Source organism: Rattus norvegicus, chromosome 4 (assembly GCF_021556685.1).
Source record: "Rattus norvegicus strain SHRSP/BbbUtx chromosome 4, alternate assembly SHRSP_T2T, whole genome shotgun sequence".
Taxonomy (NCBI): domain Eukaryota; kingdom Metazoa; phylum Chordata; class Mammalia; order Rodentia; family Muridae; genus Rattus; species Rattus norvegicus.
Genome location: NC_141537.1, coordinates 140,747,188 through 140,767,682, shown reverse-complemented (window position 1 = coordinate 140,767,682; position 20,495 = coordinate 140,747,188). Strand labels below are relative to the sequence as shown.

Below are 20,495 nucleotides of genomic sequence, written 5' to 3'. Positions count from 1 at the left end.
CCCTAACTAAGATACATGCCAAGCAAATACATAACGCAACAAGACGAAGCATGCAAAATCTTATTACATTTTGGAAAATAGTTCTAAAACTCGGGATTTGACTTAGTAGTGTTAATATTTTGGAAAAGGAACAAACACAGTCATGCTGGAAAGGGCAGAAAGAAAGAATGGGAGAGGGCCACTGAGATAGCTAAGCAGGTGAAAGTGCTCACCACCAAGCTTGACTACCTACTTGAGATCAATCCCCAGCACCCGCATGGTAGAAAGATAGAACTGACTCCCATCCTGTGGTCCTTGACTTCAATTCGGCAAAGTGGCATACTACTGCCTCAGGAACAACATGGCAAGTTATAATTGCAGTTACAGATTAATGAGCTAGCCATAACTGTGACTGATTTATTCTAGGAAGATGTATGAAATAAAATTAGAGACATTTATTTAAGATGGGTCTGGACTCCACAAGCTAGGCTGTGGTCAACATGCTTTTCCTTTGGCCTCTGGAGTAGCAGCGACTGAGGACGTGCTCCACTTGTTTAGTTTAGATTTTGTTTCCTTTAAGTCAGAAGATAATCCTTGAAACCAAAGAATCAAGAGATGCGAATGTGGGAATGTACTTAAAGATGAAAATCAATACTCAACCAAAGGACAGCAAAGGCCGAGTGAGTGGAAGTGGTCGCCTTGACGATAGGGGAAAAGAGGGGCAGAAAGGTTGCTACTGAGGCTAAGCCATTTAGAAGTAGAAGATTCTTATTTTTCTCTCTGTCTCTGGGGCAAATTTAAATTTAGAAATTTAAACTGCGGGGCAGACACTAAGACTCAGAAAGTTCACACAGTTAAGTAGCAAAAGAGGTTTAATCTTTATCTGCAGGCATTCTCACTGTGTGTTGATGTATGTGTGCACATATGTGCACAGGCCAGATACCTTGAGTATCATTCTTTAGGAATCATCCACATTGTATATTTTTGACATGGGGTCTCTCATTAACTTGGAGCTTCCTAAGTTAAGCTAACCAGTCAGTTTATGTCCCAGGATGTCTTGTATGTTTTATATTCTATATCTAATCATAGGTAAAGAACTTTGGAGCTGTTTGTGATAATACATACCTGTAATCTCAGCACTTAGGTACTGTGAAGGGCTGACTCTGTGTGTATGTATGTATGTGTGTGTGCTTGTTTTGTGTATATGTGTTGATGTGTGTATGGACATGTGTGCTGGTGTATATATGAATAAACCCCTATAATCCCTAACCTGTCTCTGTTGGCTTCCTCCAAGCTGGGATTCTAAGTGCATGCTATTTCACCTGACTTTTCATGTATACTGGGAATTGAACTCAGGACCTTACATTTGTTCCACAAGCACTTCACCAACTGAGCAATCTCTTCAGCCTTCTGTAGACTCTCTCAAGAGGCATAAAGCTGGCAGGTTCTGAAAGTCTGGGTGGCCCTAAAAAAGAAAGACCTCTCTTTTCTTCAAAACCACAAGGAACCCTACAGATGTCTGAGGCAGGACATAGTACGTCAGTGTACGAAGTCAAGGAATGCAGGTAGGGTTTTGTTCTTAACCATTTTTCAAAAGAAGAAAAGCCCTCCCTTTCATTAATTTCAGGTAAGTGTACATATTTTTGTAAGTCGGTGTGATAATCTGCTATATGTAAACTGTGTAGAGATAAGATTGGATAATTAACATTCCATCTCATTATCATTTCTTTATTTGAAGGTCTTCTATCGTGCTTTATAAATAACCAGAAGACCTGTTCTTTTTTAGTGTCATTGTGTCTGAATATGTTGAGAGTTCTCTGTCCAGTGCTGCCTTGTAGACAGCAAATGAGTATTGGTCTTACTTTACAAAGACAGACTCTGTAGCTTAGAGAGGAAGGGAGTGAATTTCTTTTTCTGAGGAGGAGTCAAAGCCCATGGTAAGAAGCCCCAAACACTGTATTTTAGGCTTCCTCATTATGCTTAATGGCCTGAGGATTGTTGTCAACCTTTATAACAGAATCTCCCCATTTGCTCAGGGTAAACCCAGCTTCTCCGCCTTGCTGTTACTGTGCCTCAGGAACAGCTGCTGTGATTGGGTCGCTTTCTTTGGAGGCTCTATGCCAGATCAGGTTCTATCATTCTGGGTTCTGCTGCTGGCGCTCACGTAGGAGAAAGGCAGTTTATTGTGCTTCCATAGGTTTAGACAGGAAGTATTAACACTGTTCCTAAACTAGCCGTGGGTGAAGAGGGGCATAGAAAATTGTCTGAACTTCATGTCCAAACTTCTTCCCGAGAATTAACACCTCACATTCCTCTGATAGAAACTCTGGTTTCAAACATGAAACCACACATTCCCTATAGGGCTGAAGAATATGCTAAGATTAATTTGTGTACCAAAAGGCTCTTCAGTGAGGCCCCAGAAAAGGAGTACATCTCAGGAAAACCACTACCCCTTAGCATCCCAATTACTCAACTTGGATAGACAAACATTCTTGTTTGTCCAAGGCAGACCTGGCTTATCTCTGATATCCTAGTGTCCACTCTGTATATTCTTACTTTAATAAAATGGCTATTTCACACCCTCATGATACTGAACTATTTTCTATGATTTTAATATACTGTGAGATACTCAGGGATTAGGCTAGGACTCTCTGTCTCACCTGCTAGGACATGGACTGCCCAAGCTTCTGCTGTATAATAAAGATGGGAAAGGATTTTTTAAAATATCTGTATTCTCTCCTTATAGAGAAAACAACAGGCATCTTATTAACCTAATGTGTTCTTCATAATGTCTTAAAATAAAGGCAAGTTCATTTCCACGAGCATTAAATGAAACCAAGTTATTTGACAAATGACAGGACTGTCTGGGTCAGACATTACAGTTAACCGCAGGCAAAGCCAGGTGACACCTTCTGTAGGCTACTGATTAAAATGAGCTGATATCTATCTTTCTGAATGAAGAATAAGTCTCTGGCATTACAGAAGGGATGATAATCTTACAGAGAAGGTTAATCAGATACATAGAAATTATATCTGCACCTTGATGAATTTACAAGTCACTCAAAGATCAATCACACACCTCAGCTGCCCACATCACTGTCCTGCATAGCAGGAAGGACTCAGAGCAGGTGGACACTGGTTTCTAAGAGAGCTAGTGAAAAGCACTCCACACTGTAGGCTGGAACAGTTTTGCCTGCTGAGTTCATTGATTTGTGGCTGTCATAATACTTGCGTGGCTGTAAACAACATAAATACAAGAGCAGCTATATAATGATGGTTTACTTTAGCCCAGGAAGGGAATGATTAATCTCTCAGATCTCCAGGCTGAGACAAAACCACTGATGGATCTTGGTGCATTGTTTAGAGAAGTGTACCAATACACAAAGGCATGCACTTTGAGATATTGTTCCTTGGTAATTAGCAGTAGAAACCATAGTGCCCAAGGTAAAAAGAATACATGTATAGCAAGCAGGTACTTGGTAAGACACTAAGAGGCTATTAAGTATTTTATACACAGAATTCCAATATTTGTAATTGGACAAATTTCCCATTTTATAGATGAGAATACTAAAACTCCTAATGATTAGATTGTCCCATGTGACAAGATCTACCAAGAATAGTAGCTGTGGAATTTAAAAACAAGCCTGGCCCATGTAAAAATTCATGCCTCTTTGGCTATACTCCAGTGAAAACCTCTAACTCCTTCCTCCTCCCCATACAGACCAGATGAGGGTATCAGATGGTCTGAGAATGAAGTTGTAAGTGAGGGTTGGGAACCAAACTTGGGTCCTCTATAAGAACAGTAACTGCTCTTAAGCCAATCCATCTCTTTAGACTTCCGATCATGTGATTTTTGTTGTTGATCATGTTGGTTTTTTATTTTTTCGTAGTTGTTTTTTGTTTGTTTTTGTTTTGTTTTCAAAAAGGAGTTTCACTATGTAGCTCTGGCTGTTCAGTAACTCTTTATGTAGACGAGGATGACCTTGAATTAGCAGAGATCCACAAGCTTCTGCCTCCTAAGTGCTAGGATTAAAGGTGTGTACCAGTACACCTAGCATCCAATCATGCATTTTAAAAGATGCCATGTTTTCCTTTTGGAGTGTGTGTGGTACAAATGCTCTTAACTATGCATGTTCAATTGTGTGGGTGCATGTACGTGTTGGTGTGTGTGTGTGTGTGTGTGTGTTGTGTTTGTGTGTGTGTGTGTGTTGTGTTTGTGTGTGTGTGTTCGTATGTGCATGTGTGTTTGTATAAACCAGAGGTTTATGTCTGGAAGAAAGGCTCTTATGATACATATATTTACCCAGAATGATCTAGAAAGGTTGGCTGTATATAGGGTGACCTTCACTGTGTCTCCAAATGCCAACAGGCTTCATTCAGCCACACTATGATGTGTCACAGCACAGAATCCTGAGGCAGAACTCCTGACCTGAAGAGCTACAGCAGTGGAATGCCACTCTAATACCCATAGAAGGCTTTATGTGGATTTCTAGGCATGCAGTGGCATAGACAAATGTTTAGAGGATGTGCTATTTGGTCAGCTGCTGGAGTTCTGAATTGATGAGCTGTGAGTAGAGAAAAAGATGGAATAACTATTTGTGTTTGGAGACTGTATTGAATAAGATCAGCATGTCATCAAACACTGGAATTTGATTCAGTGTGGCAACTTGATCCTCTTGAAGACGGACTGGTGGGTAAAACTGCCCACACTGTTTAAATAGTAATTTTTCTCCTTTCCTTTCAGAGATCATAATGTGAATTCATTTGAGATAAATGTTCCCATCATGCAACTCTCTTGCACATGAGATGTCTCATCCAATTTTTCACTAGGAAGCGGAATGATACTTCCAGATAGACATTCTGTTTTTGTTTTTGTTTGTTTGTTTTGTTTTGTTTTGTAGACTTACAAAGAAACTTGAAAGGGGAATGTGTTGATGGTTCATTCCTATGATTTCATAGAAATTTATGAGACTTCAACTCTCCATGATAAAGGCTTTTCATATTTGACATGAGAAAGCTGGAGTCTGGAAGACACACCCTTTACAATTCATACTATCGGTCACTAACAGATCCAGGGCCAAGTACAGAGAAAGGATCCCAGTTTTTTCCCCTCTGCTGCAATTGTTCTTATATTCACAGAGATTCAAAGTGTGTGTTGAAAGCTGAGGAAACAGGCCAGTCAGTAGTGTACTTGCCTTGAAAGGACAAGGACCTGAGTTCTTCCCACAGAACGCATATGAAAAAGAGTTAGGAATGTTTTTGCATATACATAATCCCAGTTCTGGGAAGGCAGAGCCAGGCTAGACTCGCTGATTAGCCAATCTAACCTACTTAGTGAGTCTCATGTCTGTTTAATATAAAAAATCAAGGTGGATGACACCTGAGAAAAGATACCTAATACAGTCCTCTGCCTTTACATATATGCCATGTATGTACCTACCCAGGCTCACACATACACTACCTTACCTACCCAGAAGGCAAAGAAAGTCAGACCTTTTAAAGGTTTTACCCATGACCTAGCATGGTATCTTCTGTTTTATTGTTTCTCTCCCCTGCTAAAGCTGAACTGTATACTTACCCAGACAGCAGTCTACAAAGGTATGTTGGCCAAGAGCTAGAGTTTCTTTGTCTATAATTTACAGCCTTTCCTCATTTTACACAAGAACTTCTCTGCAGAAGATGGTACACTAATGATTTCAACTGGGAAATGACACCTTGATTTTCTGAAGCAGAGGCTTCACGTACACCATGTCACTCAAGCACACTACTCAATCAGTTAGAAATATTCATCAAAATGAAAAAATGGGTTCGCTGGTGTCTTGTGACCATAATTTCAATACCACTAATCTACAGTGTCCCCTTTGCTTTGATGGTTGACAGGATCCCCAGTCAGCAGCTGGGGAAAGGCAAAGCCTTTCTAAAGACAGGACTAATTTGTTTCCTGGTGAGAGGTGACAACCTGCCTCCATTTGCTTCAGATTCCTCAGAGATAATGACTTGTGTTTTCTCGTCCCAATTAACCATATACTGCTCCTGGGAAGCCCATATCCATGTGGATAACTGAGTTTCTTTCTTACCTCTACCTCTAGTTATAGACATTGGAGAGAAATGAGGATTCAGTGTGGCATCATAATACAAAGAATTGAAACATCTACTTCTCCAGTTTTCTCACATCCTTAACATGGACAGCTTAGACTTACCTAATAATTTAATAACTGGAAATAATCACAGTAACACAGCTAATTATGATTGGCATCTGCCTAATTGCATGATTTACTCTCAACTGGTTCTAAGCCTAGAGATTTGAACAGAATATTATTCACTGGACTCCATGAAACCCCCACACATGATTAAACATAAAAGAGATACTTTTTAACCACGACTATTTTAGAGAATGTTATTTGAGACAATATCACTCCATATTATGGAACACCGATAAGAAAGGGGAGGGGGGAGGGGGATGTTTGCCCGGAAACTGGGAAAGGGAATAACACTCGAAATGTATATAAGAAATACTCAAGTTAATAATAAAAAAATAAAATTAAATTAAATTAAAAAAAAACCCACAATACATTGTTGATAATGGTGAAATTGATGCCAGAAGGGAGGAGAAAGTTCCATAAGAGTCTGCAGTAAGAAAACAAAGTCAATTATAAGTAGGGGCACACATCTCTCAGGGGCTAAGAAAACTCGAGGGCAAAGATTAAAATTATGGGCTGTTAGTCCTTTGGAGACAGAGATGGGAGGGGACACAGGTCAATGTCTATTCAGGGAAGGTCCTGAGAATGCTGAGATGAATTGAAAATTCCTGCAACAGGCCGCTCAGACCACACATTTCCCCCTGATGCATGGATTCTTTCAAGTGTTTCCCCAGAGCAGAGGTCCAGTATGAAATGAATGTCAACAACAGTAGAAAAATTGGGAATTTTATATTTTCAGTGGCCTATTTGTTCGCAGCTTTTTACCTTTCGCTTGACATGAATAAGCCCCTGTAGCTCCCTCCCATCTCCTCTGCTCCTGCCCTCTCAGGTCACCTAGAGCTTCATAGCTCTTTAAATGTCTGTAAATAATGCCCATCCCTGCCCCAGTTCCACCATCTGTGAGTCTTCTGTGGCTTAACCAGCCTGACTTCCAATAGCTGCTCCTTTTATTGTTATCCCAGATGCTACTCTTTAAGCCGATTTCAAATCTTAATGTCTATCTGGAAATAAAAGCAACCTCCTTCTCTGGCTTTTATTGCCCCTAGTGCTCTGGTAGATTTTAAAGGTTTCACTCTTTTGCTTAGGATACTGTATTACATTCTAGATTTAATTTGCATTTTTAGCAAGCATACAGTGTAATTGAGCTATCAATTGCTTTACGGTCAACTAAAACCTCTAACACAAGCCTGACCCTGAAATTCATCAGGAGCTTAGAACCTGGATGTGAATCTATATTTATGATGATTAAAATGAAACTTGTCACATTTGGCTCCCAAGATGATCTTTTCAAGGTAATTCTGAATGCTGATTCTGTCATTTAATCTATCCCCTAGTGATTCATATGATCAGAATTCACTCTGCATGTTATCAGCTATGCCCGGTGCTACTGATAAGAGATTTCAATAGGAAAAGGTCGAGGAAAAGAAGTAATAACTAGACACCTCCCTTCACCACTGACATTGCTGGTCTCTTACATAAGCCACGTTGAAACTTTAACCTGTGACACAACAATATTAAAAGGTAGACCCGAGGCTTCAAAAATGGCTCAGAGGTTAAGAGCACATGCTGTTCAAACAGACCACTTGAGTCTGATTCTCAGAACCTATATTAGGTAGCTCACAGAACTGCAGTTTCAGCTCCAGGAATCTAACGCCCTGTTCTGGGTTCTGCACTCAAGTATACATACAACACGCAAACATATATACACATACATAAACAAATTATTATTGCTTTTCTTCTTAAGTGTGGATGTACAAAGTGGCTTAGCTATGTGAATTAATTTCCTCCCTGAGAAGATTTCTGGAAGAAGTCTATCCTCTTTCTACTTTTCTGTTTCTTGGACCACATGAAGATGCAGCAATGGTCCTCCTCAGGGCTTGAAGCAAAGAAGTGACATCTTGGAAGCAGTGGTTAGGCCCTCACCACATGACAAATCTACCAGTAACGCCCGAGACATGAGATAGAAGGTTCTGTTGTTGTAAGTTACCCAATCCATAGTATTTTGTTACAGCATTATGAGTGGACTAAAAGAGTTTTCTAACCAGCTTTGGTGTGACACATGTGACCTAGTCTTTGCCCCTTCTTTACTCTCATCTTACCCATTGAAACATGATAAAGGTTTTCCTTTCTTTTAGTGAAGTTTTTCTGCGTAGCCAGATGAAATAAACACCTTTATAAGAAAATAAAGCTAACTTAATCTACTACTTAAAATTCTATTCTTGTAGGATCTGGCCAGGTTGCTCACCAGTAAAGAACCTTTACCATTCTTGCAGAGAACCCAATCCCAGTTCCTGGCACACACAGTGAGTAGCACAGAAACACCAGTGATTTGGGTTCCAAGGAATCTGATGCCTTCTCTGGCCTCCACAGATACCTACATGCTCATGGTGTACATTCACTCAGGCATTACACATATCAAATAAAAGACCCTAAAGTCAATCTATGTTTAAAGATTAATGAAAAATGAAATTCCTAAGCTTGAACTTAGTATCATTTTTTGGTGATGGTGCTAACAGTCCACAGATATTCATTATTGGTTGACATAGATTTGCTTATACCTATAAATCATTCTAAAAAAAAGTTTAAAGATTATGGATCTTTTTGAATGATGGGGCTATCTGTTGCTTATATTTTTGTAAATAATTAACTTATAGATTCCTTACATAACTAATGATACAAATTTTTCTATGCTAATACATAATGCAAATTTCTTCTGTATGTATTAATTGCTTCCTTACTAAATTTTCTTCAAAGATGTAAAAATTCCCTGTGGAGTTGATGTCATGATCACCCACCTCCAGTTAATAGAATGTGTTTTATTTCTATTAACAAGAAGGTAAAAATCACTTGTTCCTCTGCCGTGGTCAGCCTCTGGAGTGTACCTGGCAGTCATTTGGTGCCTTCACCTGTGGATGGGAGCTCACCTCAGCTTTGCATTGTATTTTCCCTGAAGGTTTAAAACACTTTTAAAATTAGCATACAAGGCTTTAGACATCATTGTGGCTTTTTTTTAAAAGGCAGACTGTATGTTTGTGATTCTGCCTCCTCCTCCTCCTCCTCTCATCTCCCACATTCCTCTGCTACTCTGATTCCCCTCACAGTCTCCTTCAGCCTATTTTCCTTTTTATGTCTCCAGGGTAGATTCTGGAAGTCTCTCATCTTTAGGTCATTACCTAAAGTTTCTCTGCCTGACTTTACTTTTGCTTTTAACTCTTTATCTTGGTATATTGTTATTATTTTAAACATGTATGCATGTTTGTGTGGATTTATGCACTCATATGTAGGGAGTCTAGAAGAAGGTATCAAATTCCCTGGAACTGGAGTTAGAGGCTGTTGTGATCCACCTGATATGTATGCTGAAAAGCAAACTTGATTCCTCTGCCAAGGCAGCAAGTCTTTTAACTGGTGAGCCATCTCTCCAGACCCTTCTGCTCTCTGTGTGGGAGTTTTTGAGCATGCATATATTAGTGTGTGTATAGCATGAACATGAAGACCAGAAGAAGATATCTAGTGTTCTCTACCTATTCATCTCTGTCAGGATCTCTCACTGAACTTGAAACTCATGGTTTCTTTCCTAATCTGGAAAGTAGGGAGCCGGAGCAACCTTGCTGCCCCTCCACTTCTCTGAGTTAACGTTACAGATGTTTGGGAGAATACCTAGCTTTTTGTATCAGCCCATGGATCCAAGGAAATTCTGGTCTTCATGATTACCGATTCGATGCTCTTAGTTTCTGAGGCATCTTTAGTCCCTTCTTTTTACTTTTCATAACATTAGGGATTTTATTGATTAATGTCTGCTTTTGCTTAGCTTTCCTCTTTCCTTTCACAGCTACTTCCTGTGTCTCCTTCCTCCACATCCCTTGCATGTTGTCATGGTTAATATGGATTACCAATTTCATAAGATCTAAAGTCACCTAGAGGATGAACCCCTGGGAGTGACTGAAAGGGACTGATAGATTGGGTTAATTGAGGAGGGAAGATCCATTCTAAGTGTGGGCACTCTCAATCCATGAATTCATGCCTCAAACTTGACAAGAAGGAGACTGCAATGCAATCTCAACAGTAGCATTTATCTATCTGCTTCCTGTGGAAACAACATGCCCTATGACCTCAAACTCCTGCTGCCATGGCTCTCCTCCATGATGGACTAGACCATCACACTGTGAGCCAAAAGAAGGCCATCCTTCTTTACACTGTTTTTGTGTAGTGTTTTGTCATAGCAATGAGAAACATTAGGACACACGCTCTTTGAATGCACCTCTGCCTCTCCTTACCATCTAATCTACAGCATTCACTCTGAGCCTTGTAGCTTTTGCTCAGTTTAGACCTTGCCTATGAACTTAGCTAAAAAGAAAAGTTTCTGGATTCCACTTCCAAATCTCCTGACTATGTGGCATTGGAAAACAGCTGGGACTTGTATGCTTATTTGAAAACTCTCATTCTGTTCTGATGCTTGGGGTTGTGACTCATTGTAACCTACAAAAGAGATGGCTAGATACTCGGTGCCTTTTGGTTGCCTCATATATTGGAACTGAATTTGGAAGTTCCTTCACAACATTATTCTAAATCTTCTTTGTCTTTGTCTTAATGCAGTAAGACCTGCTGAGGCAAAGAGCAGTGATCAAATGTTCCTCTTACACTGTATATATAGCCAAGACAGACAGATAGACATGGTGTCAGGAATGACAGTGGTAGGCTTAAGAACATGTGGATGGAAACGGCACCGTTGGTTAGACTGTGTGCATCTTAGAATCTCTGTACAAAGTAGAACCAAAGCTTTTCCTGCTTTTACAAGCAGTTCTACTTCTGAAGCAGGAAAGGGGAAAAGCCAATAAGATGACAGGTGATGTGTTTTTCAGTCTGGAAAATCTTCAAAGCAGATGCTCTTAATCTTCACTTAATAACAGGCCTTGCACTTTTGCACACTGATTATAGACCTGCAGGAAGGCCATGGGAAACATCACTGCTGCTCTGGACATTCTGCCCACATTTCTTCTCTTATACTGTGAACCCAAGAACTGACTTTCAGGTCCCCAAATGGACATATAACAGAGACAACTGTTTTAACCGTTTAAAAATAGTCTCTGTTAAAGCAAATCCCAGAGAGAAGATGGAAATGTTAATTAGCTTGCTTTCATCTTGGTCTGATTCTGTATTTAACCTCAAGGCCTAGAGGCTTTTGGGTGTTTTTCTAAGATCTGATTGCCTATGACAGCCAGAGAAATTCAATCATGGTTTGGTGAGGCTGCTCCTTTGGGAGAGTTATACCCATCTTGCTTCTAGTGCAGAAAACAGATGCCAAGGAAGGAAGGAAGGGGAGAGTCGCTTGTGAATTATTCAGACACATTTCCTTTCTGGTTCAGAGTTCATAAGACACCAAGCCTTCTCTTTCAGAGTTGAAAGCAGGTGTGACATCCCTAACTGTGAGGCCACCTCTCTAACTAAAGGAGAGGGGGTGACGTAACACAAACATACACACACGATACACTCTCTGCTTCTGAGCGTGCCCATGACAACTGCCTATCTGACAAAGTGAGAAACCACATGAAGTTCAGAGGAAGGAGCAGCAGACAGGATGGCTAATTTTGCTCTTCTTTTAATATATTAAACAGTTAGTCATTTAAAGCCATTTCTGCTGAGGAAATAAACATTTAATGAACTGAAGAGCCCCACATAAACCATGTCACTCCTTTGGTAGAGGAACTGCTTTGTGGAAAGATGACTGATGTAGCCTAAAAAAGATGCACATGAGAAAGATGGATCTTTATTTATGTGCTTAAAAATATATAACTTTAATAACGTTGAGGATATGCGCAGAAGAGGTAGCAGAGGTAGGTCAGAGATCTATGCTTTTAATATCAACTTCCTCTCCAGTAAGAATTTTATCACATTAATAGCTAAATCATACTGATTGTAAACCAACTGAAATGAGGCAATTAGTATGGTCTATGACAGTCAGGAAGAATGAAATGTGAGCTCTCCAACGCAAGCCAGATGGATATCTTCAATATATTTCTTATTATCTGCTCGTGGTAATAAGTTCAATTAAACTGGATCAGTACGACACAAGTGTCTTTGAATGGCTGGAAAAGAAATTAATTGCGTGCTTCACATTTAATAAAGCTCCAGAGTCATATTGTGTTGCCTCTGCTTGTTTGTTCGTTTGGCTAATTCTGGCGTTAAATGTTCATTAAGGAAAAATAATCCATTATTTTAACCTACATTTTTTTAACTGTAAAAGAAAGCATTTGTACAGAGCTGGTTAAATATCATTGGTATAAAAGTTGTGTCTGGTCTACAATATACCGGCAAGAAATAGAGGATTTCAGACCTCATCAGAGGGTGATGTCAGATGCAGCACGGAGTTTGGATCTGACCTTTTAAATGTGAGATGTCTCAGAACTAGAGCAACCATTTGCCAATACTCATATGTACGCTTCTGGAATTAGCAGTCTTCAACACATCTTCATGTATAGTCACCTTTTCCTTTAAGAATATTTATTTAAAATTCCATGCCAAAAGATCACGAATAACACAGCTAAAAACTTTTATATAAGAACACATGAGACCCCTTCTCTGTAGACAGATATGATTTATGTTGCATCAGTATTCTCTGTATAAAAATTATGTGGCATTATTTTATATTACCAACTTGGTATATAGCCACAATACATTACTAATTAAATAATACTTCATGCACTGTTGGATTTTGAAATGGCTTGTGTTACTTTTTTCTTTGCATTTCTAGAGAGCATCCATCTGAGACTTTCTCCAGGGTCAATACCCAAAAATAGAATTTCTGGTCCACAGTGATTGTAAATTTTGATATCCAAGTATCTATTCAGGTTGTGTGCGATAGCATTCCAAGTGTTTGGGCACCATTTTCCTACTATGCACAGCAACAAAATCCTTGCTATCTTTTGCTAATACTATATATAAGTCGGTTAAAAGTGCATTTTCATGACTACTACTGCTTACAGTGCTGCTTCTTTCTAAGTGGCTGACTCATGCTGTGTCTAATACACCCAAGAAAAATTTGGTGCTTGTTCTAGATGCTTTCGCATGAAAGAACTGGGCATAAAGAAATACAAGTCAAATGATGTTGATTTTCTCATAGGCCAAGGGTAGTCTACCAGGTCTCATGGCATGTAATCTTTATAAATCTAAATCTCAGTGCTACTAGATCTCTTTTATGAGTGGTTTGGTTAAAAGAAGGAATCACTATGTCTAATAGCTGGTATTGCTAAAGTCAGATAGTTTGTGAATTCTTTATGGCTGTTCTCAAGGTCCCCATGAATGTCATAGGAAATCATGATGTCCTGTGTCATTAGATTTCCAAACATGTCAAACTACTGTGAACATGGGCAGAACATGAGGTACAACTGCCCACACTTTCTCTTACTTTGTAGATGCCAGTAGGATCTACTACTGACATGGCCTGGCCACTGTCCTTCTATGGAAGGATCTATCATAATCAGTATTTAGCACTTTTAACCAACTAAGTTTTCCTTCCTACTTTAGGTGCATTGGGTCATAAATTGTGCTAATCCTATTAGGAAGACCTTTAATTATTGCCTGGATATAATTGGTTCCAGTGGAAGACATCTAATTAGGTCAAAATGTATTCTGTTATAAGGGTCTAATGTTAAAAGCTTTTGTTGTGTATTAAGTAGCCAAATGTCACTGCTGGTTACTGATTTCTGATTGATCCCCAGTCAAATCTTGACAAAGTCTTGAATAATTTTATATGTAAGGGGACAGAACAGTTCCCAGGTCACAGCTCCCTGGCAAAGGTGGTCTATTTTTTTAAATCACATGTAACATTCTGCACGCAGCCCCCTCTCATTTTTCCAACTGAAAGGGCTGTATTTCCATCCATCTCTCTATTCAGAGGATGGTTAATATTTCTCAATGTCCCATGGAGATAACACAGAAGATGAATTTTACACCACCTATCCTGGAGATGCTATAGATAACCTAACCTATGGTGCTGGAAATCTTTCTTTTTCTTTTTCTTTTTTCTATGTGTGCTGCCTTAGAGTTTCATTGCTGTGAAGAGACACTGTGACTAGAGCAACTATTACAGAGGAAAATGTTTAATTGGGGCAGACTTACAGTTTCAGAGGTTTAGTTCATTATCATCAGGGTAGGAATCATGGATGCAGGCAGACAGACATGATGCTAGAGGAGCCAAGAGTGGTGTGTTGTGACCCGCAGGCAGAAAGGAGAGACTGTGTCACTGCACGTAGCTTGAGCATAGGAGACCTCAAAGCCTGCCTCCACAGGGATACGCCTCTTCCAATAAAGTCATGTCACCTAAGTGCCACTCTCTGTGTCCAAGCATTCAAACACATGAGTCTATGTGGGTTATTCCTACTAAAACCACCACATGTATGTATACTTATATGATTACATGTAAGCATATACCTCCTATACATGTATGTATGTGACAGAGCTAACACACATGCACGTGAGCATGTGTGCATGCTCGCACATGCACACACACACACACACACACGAATGAATGAATGTAAAGGAAGCTGTTCTTTCTGAACATGAATGACATGAATGAACTTTTGATGAGGTGACCAATGATCACTGTGTCTGGCAAGGAAACAATCGATTGAATTTTCACTCAATCCCCGGAGTACCTTTAGTCTGCAGGATTGCAAAGAAAGCAAAATTAACTTTTTTTGTGGGAGTATATTGGGTCTGAGTAAATTCCTACAGAAAACTTCACTTCTAGCATAGATCTTTGAAGGAAAATTTAATTTTTTTGTTTTGTTGTGATTCTATGTAATGACTTAAACTCTTAGCATTCAGGTGAAATTACGTTAAACTGTTATGTTGGCCTATCTCAAAAGAAACATCAGTGCATTCTTAAAGGAGCACCCTGGGGAAAGTGTGTGGCACAAATTCAGCTAGACTGAACTGGTCATGGTGGAAAGCTTGTGTATTACAGAATCCCAGAGACTGTGCTTCACATGTAGGTTCTTCCCACCCTACTAATTTTTGTTTGTTTAAACTATAGGAAGCTCCACAAATCCTGTAAAATTAAGCCAAATACATTGTTTACTGACTGGCCAAAGTTATTGTCCTGTGACAGGTAATGACCTGTTGCCTCTCTGTATTTCCAACATATGTCCACATTATGACTCACTCTGCTGACTCTGGAGTGAGACTAATTTCCAGCACACAAGATTAACATGAGGTGCAAGCAGAACTGTCCATGGTCGGGGTACAGTATATGTCTCACACTAATCTTTAAAGCATTATTTAAGGAAAAATTATCAAAAGAAAGGATCCACATATATATGAAGGACGGAACAGTAAATACTTAAGGCCTTGGAGGCCAAGAGGCAAAGTTTATATTTTAACACAACTTTTTAACTCTACATTCTTGCTACAGTTTAAAAGCAAATGACTTTTTTAAAAGCCTGACTTCTAAATATGCTTAATTTATAAATATTAAAATACTGATTTCATAAAATTTCTGCATTTAAAACTATCATATTTCTTTCCCCTAACCAGCTGATCATTTGACTGTTTACTCTTAGCTTTGGGGTAGACACAAGCGAGCAGATGACTGGGTACAACCCACTGGTCACAGTGTGCAAATTCATAATGCTTCAGCTCCTGAAAGCATAAAGATCAGTTGGAATTCTCATTTGACATGCCCTGTTTTTCAGATCTTATTCCCTCAATGTGATGCTGCAGAAGTTAGGGGCAAAGGCCAGAAGCCCGGCATTCCCATGAAGTACTCTAACCAATTCTTCACTTGCTAGGGGACAAAGACAAAGTCTTTCATTTGTAGGAGGATGGCTGTCAAAACATGGACTGAAACCACTAACTACGGTCACACAAGGTTCCTTTGGAGGGACTGCGACCAGATAACCATGGCAGTCATAGCCATAGCTTAAAAGCCTGCATTTCATGTTGATCCCTGGAGGTGATCAATAGAAGACAGGATTGTTATCACCATGGTTATCTTGTCCACCCACCGCAGACAAACAACCGCAGGTGCTCAGGTGCTCTGCTTTAGGCCTGAGATTTAAAAAGACTTGTCATGGGGCTGGGGATTTAGCTCAGTGGTAGAGTGCTTACCTAGGAAGCGCAAGGCCCTGGGTTCGGTCCCCAGCTCCGAAAAAAAAAAAAAAAAAAAAAAGACTTGTCATATAAAACCTGTGTAGCTAAGGCACCTGCCATGGAAAATAGCACAGTGCTACCTCTGATATGAAGACAAATGTGAGTACATTAAGTCCAATACCACATATAAAGGTAGCTAGCCATCCTCATAGCTCTTAGTAACATTGACAATCATAAATGCACACCTTTGATAAAAGGTAAGTAGGATGCGTTCTGCTAGGATTGGGGAGTCTGACTTGTGAAGTGCTCTTGCTCAGAGTCAAACAGCAAACTAAATTCCAAATATACTACAACTAGCATAAAAAATAAAATCAGCAAAACTTAGAAATTCAGACAGTGGGAGGATAATCAAGAGTCTCCTGGGCACCTGTCAGAATCCTGCAGTCTGGAGCCTGCTCATGCATAATTTGAATATTTATCCCCTAGTTGGATACTTGCTAGGGATTTATTTTAAATCTCCTGTCTCACGTAGAGAATGTGCCCTCTTCTCTACTTACTGATCCTGTGTCTGAAAATACCTACCCTCAGCCTCTCTCCAAATAACTGGGCCAGAGGTAGTGAGTAAGAGAATTGAATTTTAAACGAGTGGTTAATGACACAATTATTGTAAAAAGGTTAGGAGGAAAATGTGTCCTGATGCCTGACCTTCCCAGAGTTCTAATCCCAGACATATGAAGAGATCAAAACGAACACAAGCACATTTTAAGGTTAGAGAGCACCTTCTCTGATGAATCAGTCTCTTTGTAGATCTGGAAAGTGAATTAAAATACAGCAATATGTCATACTCCAGGCTTAAATGGCTACGGTTGCACTAAAGGTGTGGGCTTGGAGTATTTGATGGGGGATTGAGTACATGGTACAGTTCATGCTGAGTTCAGAACGGCTTTGCTCTGCCTTTATTGTGCTTTATGGAGCGGATTTCTCAATTGTATTTCTCAGGTTATTTTAATGTCCTTGGTAAAACCTGTGAGCATAGGCAGTCTTCACTACACACAGGCACTGCCACACGAGTGTTTCCTAACCACCTTGGACTGTACTTAAGGTACCAGGATTCTTATCTTCTGTGACCCTCCCGAACAAATGAAGTTCATACCCTCACCTTCATATCATAACAGCACAGAGGCCTGGGTAGAAGCTGATCTATCTGAGTGCCAGTGACCAAGTCCAGAGAGACCACTGAATTACATGATCTTTGAGTGGGCTGCAGGCTTCTAGGCTGTGACAGCCTGATGTTATTGTTTACATGTGAGCTTGCCTGCCTTGTCTCTTTAAATTACCATGTTTCTCCTCTTGCAGGTGTCCATTTTTCTCATGTTGTTCTGAAAATTTTAGTGTGTGTGTGTGTGTGTGTGTGTGTGTGTGTGTGTGTGTGTGTGTTTCCTAAGACAGTATCTCTTATAGTTCAGGCTAGCCTCAAATTCTCTATAAAGCCAAGGCTGGCCTTGTAATACTGATCATCTTGCTTTAGCATTCTAAGTGCTGGTATTATAAACAAGCAGAAGGGGCTGGGGATTTAGCTCAGTGGTAGAGCGCTTACCTAGGAAGCGCAAGGCCCTGGGTTCGGTCCCCAGCTCCGGAAAAAAAAAAGAACCCCCCCAAAAAAAATAAACAAGCAGAAAAGTGGACGTTTTTAGTTTTTAGTTTTAGTTTAGTTTTATATATATATATATATATATATATATATATATATATATATATATATAGTAGCTGAGCATGTACATCGTACACATTTACGTGAAAGCTAGAGGCAGAATAGATGCTGTTCTCTGGGAGTTGTCCACCCTATTTTCTTGAGACAGTGTCATGTCAAGTAGGTTGAACTCGCAGGCTGAGGAGCCCTAGAGAGCCCCAGAGAATCTCCCTGCCTAAGAACTACATGTGCATGTCACCAGACCTGGCTCATAAGATCTGTATTCAGGGCAATGAACCCCAGTCCTCATGCTTATGAGACTAGCACATTACTGATGGCAGCACCCTAGCCCAGTTCTTGTAGCCAGAGAGCTCTCTGCAGACACCCTTGATCACCATAGGCAAGATAGCTGATTCCTATCGTATGTCCTTCTAACTCCACTGGAATTCTCTTGAACACATCTCTGAAGGTGAAGTTCCAATCTTCAACCATACACACACCACCCTGAGTACTTCGGCATATTCTCTTATAACAATGAATGCTTAACACTCTTATATGTATGCCGACATAATTAAATGTGTTTTAACAGTGTTATTTTTTAATTCATTACTATTGACAAAAACTATTGTTTTCCTATTACACATCAAAACACGTGATTACTAAAATTAAAAACATTTAACTGCACTTATTAGAACTTGAGGAATTAATACTCACATCTAATTAGATGGCAAGAAATAAATTTGTTTATGAAGATGCATAAAAATTATTTCAGCAATATTTATATTTATAGAGAATATGAGGTGGACATGATATTCTTCATCCTGGTATATGTGGAAGTTTTGCTCTGTGGCACTAAACAAGAATGCAGCAGAAAATTGAACAGTTGGTTGGGAATAATTTCTTCATTTTTCTGGTGGCATCTCCAGAGTGTGCGTTCTGATGAGAAGATACCCTATTCTCCACAGTGCAGCAGGGAAATAATGACATCTGTGTTTGTGTGTCTATAACCTCTAACTCACTCACCTTTTCTAATTACTCTACTGGCTTAGATACGTTATTAAGTGTTCAATGGTATAGACTGTGTACATAGCCATTGTCTTAGAATATAAATAACAACAATGTCAGTAACAGTAACAACCACCACTATTTTCAGGCACCGGTGCTTATCACTTAATGTAGATCATCACAGACACAGAACCATGTGAAGAAGCCAGTGTGTCCATTATCTCCACATAGGCTACTAATCACATTCAAGGTCATAGAGATTGTAAGTCAAAGAAATGAAATTTAAGTCACATCTCTTCAACTTTTAATCCTGGCCTTTAGTCATTATTTAACATGGTGTGTTAGTTTTCTCTTATATCTATATAAGAGGACCATCACTCTAACAGGGCTGAACTTGACTAGTTCCCATCTTGGAAATCTTGGGCTCTCTATCTTGGTCCTAGTCAATCCCTAAATCTCCTCTGGCAGCTGACATAACCATACATTACCAAAGGTCTCTAGCTGGAATTCTATGCTATAAATATTAGCTAGTCTCTTTTTCCTTTTCCCTGTGAAACAGAGTGAACCCACAGGCATATGCCTATGCTATTGCTTTGGAGAATTAATAAACCAAAATAGCTGGAGTCTAGATAAATACAGATCTACCTCTAACTAATACTCTCTGACTTCCAACTCTCCATCTGTATAGATAAATACATTCATGATAAAAAAGGCTTTTCAAGATGACAGCAAATTGTCAACTTCCAATGACCCTGACATATATAATTAGGTGAATTTTTTAGCTTCATGCTTAAGTTATAATTGAGGTAAATATTCTTTCTGAATATTTTAGCTTGCCTTGGGCTGTCTTACTTCAGAGAGGAAGCTACAAATAGGTCAGTAAGAAAGAATATGAAGCAATTCATCAGAATGCATGGAGTATCAGCAGGAAAAAATGGTCTCCAATTTTCCCTGTAGAACCCGGGAGAACTTGGGTCAGATTTCTGGCCTTAAGTCCTACCATTTGTGGTGACCTTCAACAAGTTACCACACTGAGTGTTATTTTTATTAGTCAAAGCACCACTGGGTTTCCTGCAACTGAAAAATTCTAAGACTGACTGTGCAAGACAGGAGGTGATAGAAATTCAAATGAAATGTAAATTAAGATCTCATCCTTTATAATTCTGAGCACTCCGAGCAATGCCATCATCCTGGTGTTGGGACAGTCTCACATCATACACTGTGCTAAGAGCATAAAGGAGTTTCAGTCATGAAATATAAAGCACCCAGACTAAGAGATGAGGGACATTTTATTTCCTTCAAACTGACAAGGTTGGCTGGGTGACTTAAGCAAAGCACACAGGTGATCACAACCCTTTATTACTTGGAGGAGCCGTATCCGTATCTCTGAATACCCAGGGCAGCTCTTTGTAAAACCGCCGGTGTCGTTGTTTAAACAATGTTTGCTAAAAATAGTACTTGAATCATGGGTTTTTAATTTGTTAGCACAGGGTTTCTAGACATGAATTTCAAACCTATAGAGACTTGCAAGAAAT

The 20,495-nt window shown here is 39.5% G+C and overlaps 1 protein-coding gene across 7 annotated transcripts in view; it reads right to left on the bottom strand.

The window, feature by feature from the left end:
- Positions 1-20,495, bottom strand: part of Cntn4 (contactin 4) — a 993,738-nt gene that overhangs the window by 65,366 nt on the left and 907,877 nt on the right.